The sequence below is a fragment of the Ipomoea triloba genome, chromosome 9 (assembly GCF_003576645.1).
Source record: "Ipomoea triloba cultivar NCNSP0323 chromosome 9, ASM357664v1".
In the NCBI taxonomy this organism is placed as follows: domain Eukaryota; kingdom Viridiplantae; phylum Streptophyta; class Magnoliopsida; order Solanales; family Convolvulaceae; genus Ipomoea; species Ipomoea triloba.
Window position 1 is genome coordinate 10,567,600 of NC_044924.1, and position 9,136 is coordinate 10,576,735.

General features: G+C 35.9%; 1 pseudogene; it reads left to right on the forward strand.

The window, feature by feature from the left end:
• Window positions 1–698: 698 nt before the first annotated feature.
• Window positions 699–2,134, forward strand: LOC116029538 (annotated as a pseudogene).
• The last annotated feature ends 7,002 nt before the right edge of the window (window positions 2,135–9,136 follow it).

Below are 9,136 nucleotides of genomic sequence, written 5' to 3' on the forward strand. Positions count from 1 at the left end.
ATATATATATATATATATATATATATATATATATATATATATATATATATATAGTGGGGTTAAATTATATATATATAAATATATTAGATATAAAATGTAATATATAATAATTAAATATTAAATATAAATATTATAATATATATATGTAAATAGGATAGACCTGCGGGCTTGTAGGCTAGGCATTTAAATATAGGCCTAGGCCTATTTAACTAAATAGGCTTCTAATTAGGCCTAGGCCTGGCCTTTTTATTAAATAGACTAGGCCAGGCTAGGTCCTAAGTAGGCCAGGCCGTAGGCCCCTATGAAAAGGCATGGTCTATTCCCACCCCGATATATAACTATTTTCAGCCTCCCAAATTATGTGAAGACAAAACACCGAGATTGCATCCCATGATTCCCATCCATCAATTTGTTTTTACCCATTCAAACAAAAAAAACAAAAATGACCACACTTCGCTACTATATATATATACCAAAACAGTAATCTGTTTTTACCACTCAAACAAAATAAAAAATTATCACACTTTGCTACTGTCTATATACAAAAAGGTAACATAGAAATTTTGAAAAAAAAAAAAAAAAGTAAGGAAAAAAAATAAACATATTTTTGAGCTCATAAACAAATTCAAATTTCATTGAATTGCACTGTTTATGATCTCAAAAAAAAAAAACATATCTTTAGCTTAGCGTGCTGATCATCACTGCTGCCATGGCACCAGAATTGCAAGCCTCATTGTTGATTGTGTTATGTGCATTGCCGTGTGTATTTGGCGGCGATGATGGATGGCGGGATGCTCATGCCACCTTTTATGCCCCCCCTGAGGGAACCATTGGTATGCATTATGTTGTTTTGTTTAATGTTGAGTGAATTCCATTTAATTTTGGTCTTGCTGTTATAGGAAGATGTCCAATTTTAATCCACCTTAATTAATTTTGTAAAATTGCGATCACTGTTATTTAACATGTTCTACTTTTAGTCCACTGTTAGTATTTTCGTCGAGAGACCCTGTAATTCAGGGACATTTTGGTCTTTCTATGTAGGCGGGGCTTGTGGGCTTCAACAGTTCAAGGACACATATGCCCCATACACTGCAGCTTTGAGCGCAGCATTGTTTAAAGATGCAGCGAGCTGCGGAGCCTGCTATGAATTAAAATGTGAAAACAGCACAGGGCATTGTAAGACAACCGAAAAGGCCATCATCGTTACAGCCACCGATCTTTGCCCAACGGGCGATGGAAAATGGTGCGGTCCGCCTCTGAACATTTTGACCTTTCTATGCCTGCGTATCTCGAAATTGGAATATACGAAGCTGGGTTTATTCCCGTCCGTTATCGCAGGTACGTAGCTATTAGGCTATTAGCAGATTGGGTTAGCAATTTTGACTAGTCTATAGTATTAGCTGGTTGTACAAAGATATTTGGTAAATTAGTTGATTAGCTGATATGGCGTGGTTCCATGTTGACAACATTAACTGGTTGTTGTAATATATTTTGTAAATTAGTTGATTAGCCGATATGGTGTGTCAGGGTTCCATGTTGACATCATTAACCGATTGTAGTAAGATATTTGATAAATTAGCTGATTAGCTGATATGGTGTGTCAGGGTTCCATATTGACAGCATTAACTGGTTGTAGTAAGATATTTGGTAAATTAGCTGATATGGTGTGTCAGGGTTCCATGTTGACAGCATTAACGGGTTGTAGTAATATATTTTGTAAATTAGCTGATTAGCTGATATGGTGTGTCAGGTTCCATGCTGACAGTATTAACTGGTTGTAGAAAGATGTTTGGTAAATTAGCTGATTAAGCGATTGTATGTCAGGGTTCCTTGCAAGAGACAAGGAGGAGAACGGTTTACAATATCGGGACATCAGTACTTCAACCTAGTAACGGTGTCAAACGTTGGAGGAAGCGGAGATGTTGCAAAGGTGGAGGTGAATCCTGAAGGGGATGAGAAGTGGACAACGCTAAAACGGAACTGGGGTGAGAAATGGGAGACCAATGAAAAGCTGTCTGGGAAATCTCTGAATTTCAGGGTCACCACAAACGATGGGAAAACAGTTACTTCCCGGAAAGTTGCCCCCAAGTCGTGGCAGTATGGCCAGACATTCGAAGGTAAAAATTCTCGATAAAACACATCTCATCTCATCTTATCATATCATATCATATCGGGTAATATGTATAGTTCCAATTAGTATAGTTTTGGCAACCTGACAATGCACATTACATCAGTTAACATATAATGTCGAATAATGTTAGAGCATAATCTCTGCTGTAAATGCATGCGAGGCAGTGTTGAAGTAATCAAGTTACGTAAGCAAATTTTCCTTTCATTTTGTCTACACCGGTTAACTGCAATCTTTTACTGCTTCTTTATTTAACTCTTTACTCCACCTGTACACAACAATTCCCTTGCTATCACGAAACCTAAAGCTAGACAACTCACCGATGATGTACATGTTATGGGTTGACGTTTTTGAAAATTTTGTTTCAGATCATAGATCTTGTAATTTACTCATTTCCATAAAGGAGCCGAATGAAACCAAAGTTTCATGCTCGGTTTTGAATTAGAGATGCTCAAAATACTGAATCGACATCGACTATAACCCCTAGCCTTCCAAGCTAAAGATGCGGGTTCGATTCCCGCTAGACGCTGTACCGTTGATTTCCACGTTTGCTCCGACCCGATTATCCACGCAGGACGCCTATTCCTGAACATCTTGGATTTGAACCTCAGAGTCGGCTAGTTCAGGCACAACTTCCAAATGCCACATCTGAATCAAGCTTCATTGGCGCCACCGCCGGCGGTGTTGCAGAGAGAAAGAAACGATGGAGAGAGAAAGCAACGGATATTCAACACAAGTGAAATGTTCAGTGTATATAAGCAAAGCAAATTAGGAAATTGGGATTGGAGAGTGAAAACTTAGCGGTTATGGTGAGAGAAAGACGAAGAGAATTGATTTGAGAGGCCGGTGTAGGGGGAGGGGTAATAAGACGTAAGTGAGAAGATTGCAAGGGTCTAAAACTAAATTACTTTTGTTAAATTACCACTCCATAACTCCATTTGGTATATGGATAATCCCACATAAGCCCTTCACAATTTTAAAATATCTTTTGGACCCCTATATTGTTTTTTTTCTTCCCTATATTGTTTTTTGATGAGGGGGACCGGGACCGTAGGAGCTCGAGAGAATGTTGACTATATTGTAATAATGTGGGTTTTGTTTAGATTTGTAAGAGAAGAAAAAAAAAAAGTAGCTCAGCTAGTATGTATCTCGTGCGCTCTGTGGGCGCGTATCGTGCACACGCTCACAGAGTACGATAACATAAATATTTCTTTTCTTTACTTCTTTCTACTTCTCTGTCTTATTTGGCACACAAAATTTAACAAAAATTTGTTATTAGAACAACCACATCAATGTTGAATTTTTTGTGCTTTTTTAGGTGACACTTTAAGAGAGAGAAGATTGGAGGAAAAAAAAGAGGAAAGACTTAAAACCAAAAAAATGCTAACAAACATTAAAAAAACAAACAAAATAATGGTTCCTCTTCAGAGTGGCAACCAGCTGGCGGCTACACTGAAGCGTCCCAGCGAGCGCATGGGAAACACGCGCCCGTTGGGGCGGGCAATGCGCGCCAAGCATGCCTGCTATCTTTCTTTCTTTTTTTTTTTTTTTTTTTTTGACAAAAACAAAAAATTTGCAAGAGCAAAACCCCCAAAAAATCTCATTCCCATCAACAAAAAACCAAATCTTTTTTTTTTTTTTTACTGTTTCAAAAATTCACCAAAATCTATTGGTGTGGTTGCTCTCAAAGACTATATTTATGACGCAAGGAAAAAATTCTCTGCTAATGCATGTTTCGTGCACCTAACGGGCGCGTCCCGTGCACATGATCGGTACACGTTCTTTTCTTCTTCTCTCTTTACCCTTTTCTCACAGCTCATATTTGGCACAAAAAAATTGTTACCATTGTAGTTGCTCTTTTATATATATATATATATATATATATATATATATATATATATATATATATATATATATATATCACAATTTACAATTTAGAAAAAAAAAATGTATACTTTTCTAAATATGAGGAGGAAGGAAAAATAAAAGAAAAATTCACAAAACTAGCTCTACCCTACTTGAATATGCTAGATTCTTGGTATGCTTACATTATATTCTAATAAAACTCTTTTGACTTGCTTCTGAGGCTCTCTTATAGCACCTACATTGTAATGTATACTTTAATAATATTATACAGATTATTTTGTAACGGTTAATTGAAAATTGACAAGGAAGAATTTGATATGTAAATATGAAGATATAAATATAACTGATTGAAGTTTATGAAAGTTAAAGATAAGATGTTATGAAAGTTAAAGATAAGATGTTATATTTAGAAGTAAGGGAAAAAAGATCATAAATACGTTCCTAATTAAATTCGTTGGAAAATATTAGCCCTGTCTTTTTTCTTTTTTTTTTTTGTTGGTTGTTTATATTTTAAAGATGCAAAAAAGTAGCAAAAAGGAAGAAAAAAATCGATGGCAGAGAAAAAGCTATATGTAGCTAGCAACCACTACTCCACTAGACTAACAATCACTAGCATCAAGAGAAAGGAGGGAGGAAACAAACGAAGAAAAAGAAAAAGGAAAAGGAAAAAATGCCATCTGACACAAAAAAAAAAAAAAAAAAAAAAAAAAAAAAAAAAAAACCTAGGCAGCTAATACGTCAGTGGGCGGGTGCAGTACACGTGTCCAGCTAAGCGCCGTTATGCGCACGAATTACACGCAATTTTCCTTTCATTTTGTCTACTCCGGTTAACTGCACTCTTTTACTGCTTATTTATTTAACTCTTTACTCCTCCTGTACACCACAATTCCCTTGCTATCACGAAACCTAACGCTAGACAACTCATCGATGGACGCTGTACCATTGATTTCCTTATTTGCTCCGCCGACCGGATTATCCACTCTGGACTCGTGTTCCTGAACATCTCGGATTTGAACCTCAGAGTCGGCTAGTTCAGGCACAGCTTCCAATGCTACATCCGAATCAAGCTTCATTGGCGCCAACGCCGGCGGTGTTTCAGAGAGAAAGAAACGACGGAGAAAGAAAGCAACGGATATTCAACACAAGTGAACTGTTCAGTGTATATAAGCAAAGCAAATTAGGAAATTGGGATTGGAGAGTGAAAACTTAGCGGTTATGGTGAGAGAAAGACGAAGAGAAATGATTTGAGAGGCCGGTGTAGGGGGAGGGGTAATAAGACGTAAGTGAGAAGATTGCAAGGGTCTAAAACTAAATTACTTTTGTTAAATTACCACTCCATAACTCCATTTGGTATATGGATAATCCCACATAAGCCCTTCACAATTTTAAAATATCTTTCGGACCCCTATATTGTTTTTTTTCTTCCCTATATTGTTTTTTGATGAGGGGGACCGGGACCGTAGGAGCTCGAGAGAATGTTGACTATACTGTAATAATGTGGGTTTTGTTTAGATTTGTAAGAGAAGAAAAAAAAAAAAAGTAACTCAGCTAGTGTGTATCTCGTGCGCTCTGTGGGCGCGTATCGTGCACACCCTCACAGAGTACGATAACATAAATATTTATTTTCTTTACTTCTTTCTACTTCTCTGTCTTATTTGGCACACAAAATTTAACAAAAATTTGTTATTAGAACAACCACATCAATGTTGAATTTTTTGTGCTTTTTTAGGTGACACTTTAAGAGAGAGAAAACGGAGGAAAAAAAAAAAGGAAAGACTTAAAACCAAAAAAAAAAAAAGATAACAGATATTAAAAAAACAAAAAAAAATAATGGTTTCTCTTCAGAGTGGCAACCAGTTGGCGGCTACACTGTAGCGCCCCAGTGAGCGCATGGAAAACACGCGCCCATTAGGACGGGCAATGTGTGCCAAGCATGCCTGCTATCTTTCTTTCTTCTTTTTTTTTTTTTTTTTTGACAAAAACAAAAAATTTGCAGGAGTAAAACCCCCAAAAAATCTCATCTCCATCAACAAAAAACCAAACCTTTTTTTTTTAACTGTTTCAGAAACTCCGCAAAAAAGTAGCAAAAAGGAAGAAAAAAAATTAATGGCAAAGAAAAAGCTATCTGTAGCTAGCAACCACTACTCCACTAGACTAACGATCACTAGCATCAAGAGAAAGGAGGGAGGAAACAAACGAAGAAAAAGAAAAAGGAAAAAGAAAAAATGCCATCTTGACACAAAATAAATAAATAAATAAATAAAAACCTAGGCAGTTAATACGTCAGTGGGCGCGTGCAGTACACATGTCTAGCTAAGCGCCGTTATGCGCACGAATTACACGTAATTTTCCTTTCATTTTGTCTACTCCGGTTAACTGCACTCTTTTACTGCTTATTTATTTAACTCTTTACTCCTGTACACCACAATTCCCTTGCTATCACGAAACCTAACGCTAGACAACTCACTGATCGACGATGTACCGTTGATTTCCTCGTTTGCTCCGCCAACCGGATTATCCACTCTGGACTCGTGTTCCTGAACATCTCGGATTTGAACCTCAGAGTCGGCTAGTTCAGGCACAGCTTCCAATGCTACATCCGAATAGTCGGCTAGTTCAGGCACAGCTTCCAATGCTACATCCGAATCAAGCTTCATTGGCGCCAACGCCGGCGGTGTTTCAGAGAGAAAGAAACGACGGAGAAAGAAAGCAACGGATATTCAACACAAGTGAAATGTTCAGTGTATATAAGCAAAGCAAATTAGGAAATTGGGATTGGAGAGTGAAAACTTAGCGGTTATGGTGAGAGAAAGACGAAGAGTAATGATTTGAGAGGCCGGTGTAGGGGGAGGGGTAACAAGACGTAAGTGAGAAGGTTGCGACGGTCTAATAAAAAGAAATTACTTTTGTTAAATTACCGCTTCGTTTAGTATATGGATAATCCCACATAATCCCTTCACAATTTTCAAATATCTTTTGGACCCCTATATTTTTTTTTTCTTTCTTTTGGACCCTTATATTGTTTTTTATGAGGTGGGCGCGGATAGGGTAGGAGAGAGAATGTTGAGTATACTGTAATAATGTGAGTTTTTTTTTATAGATTCCAAGAGAAAGAAAGAAAAAAGTAGCTCAGCTGGTATATATGTATTTCGTACGTTTAGTGGGCGCGTATCGTGCACACGTTCACGGAGTACAGAAACATAAACCTTTTTTTCTTTTCTTTTTGTTTATACTTCTCTCTCTTATATTTGACACAAAAAATTGTTATCAATGTAGTTGCTCTTTAATATATATATATATATATATATATATATATATATATATATATATGTATATGTATATGTATATGTATATGTATATATATACATATACATATACATATACATATATGTGTGTATATACATATATGTATATGTATATGTATATGTATATATATATGTATATGTATACATATATGTATATACACACATATATGTATATGTATATGTATATGTATATATATACATATACATATACATATACATATACATATATATATATATATATATATATATACCAAGTAAGGGAGGGGTGGTATGCTCCCGCAGGAGTGGAGTATGCCTTTAGTAAAGGTTAATTGAAGAAAGTTTTAGTCTGTCTCTGGTCCACTGGAATAATTCCAGTGTCTCCTATCCCAATCATCAGTCTCATGATGATTATTATAAGTGGGAAAGTTGAAAATTTGGAGTTTATTACCAAGGTGGTAAGTGGCGTTTACCTCAAAAGGTCTAAGGAAACCTCTGAAGTCAGATATGTGATTTGAAGTAATTACAAAGTGAGATAACTCTTTGAGTTTAAGTTCTAGTTCGTGTTTTTCAAAAAGTTGACCAGTAGATTCTGTAATTGAATCTAGACATAAAGTTTCTTGAAAAGTTTGAAATTCTAACTTTGAAAGTATAGTATTTGAGATTTCTGTAGGGAAAGTTTTGTCTAATCCTTGTTTAATTAAGTTGTGATTTGGTACAGTGATGTTGTAGTCAAAGTATGTTTCTGAATTTGGGTCTTGATAAAAAGTATGGATTTCATCAGTTTCCTGATGTATCTTCTCAGTTAAAAAGTTTTTAGTACTTCCAAAGTATTGTTGAATAAGTTTTTTATCCATGATGATAAATAAGTTTTTTAAGAAGTTTAAGTTTTATAAAAACCTTCTGGTTTGAAGATTCTTCTTCTCTCTTGCATCACAGGTTGCTGTACTAAGAGTTTTATTACTTATCTAGATCTTTTTAGTTTATGTTTGTTCTTACTTTTATTGCTTTATTATCAGATTTGTTCTTTTTATTTTCACCTTATCATCCCTAACCTACTAACCAAAGGATCCCATGACCCTCCGTCTACAACCTTAACAACATCTAAGTATTCAAACTCAGGTTTCTCTTTTCCCCACCTGGGTACTTTCACTACCTGACGTACAAACTTAGACTACACAGGTTGCTTCGGCTCAAGCAGGATTTACGTCTTTTAAATATGAACAATAAGAACAATAAAGTATAATAATAAGAACAAACACAAAGTAAAGAGATCTGGTTTAAGTAATATTACCTCTTAGTAGCAATCTGGTTTGCAAGGAAAAGAAGAAAGTTTTTAGAAGTGAAGTGTTTTTTGAAAAGGGTTTTTCATTGATATTTGCTTGTATTTTTCGTGTGTTTTTACAAATGTACAAGCTTCTCCTTATATAGAAGGAAGAAGAAGAACCTAGAACTACCTTTACAGCTGTCTACTAATTACATTATTGACATACCAAAGATAAGATGTAATCTTATCTCTTCGGTCGAAGTGACAAAAAGATAAGGAATCTTATCTCCTTACCTCATAGTCAAAAGGTGTACAGCAAAAGTGGTATAGTTAAAGTAAAGTTGAAAGGGACAGGCCCCCTTATCTTGGCCAAAGTAAAGTGGTGCTGTCTTCTCAAGATATATTCATATCTTCTGATTCGGAAGAAGACAAAGTTCTCGGTAGTATCCTCCTGATCCTTCTCTTGTAGGAGTTGACAAGTCTTGGATTGGGATGAGTGATTTCAAAGGGAAAAAAGTATCTTGATCCTATGCTTGGATCACAGTAGATCTTCCCTTGAGAGTCCTCCCTCAGTATGTTCTTGTTGGCAAA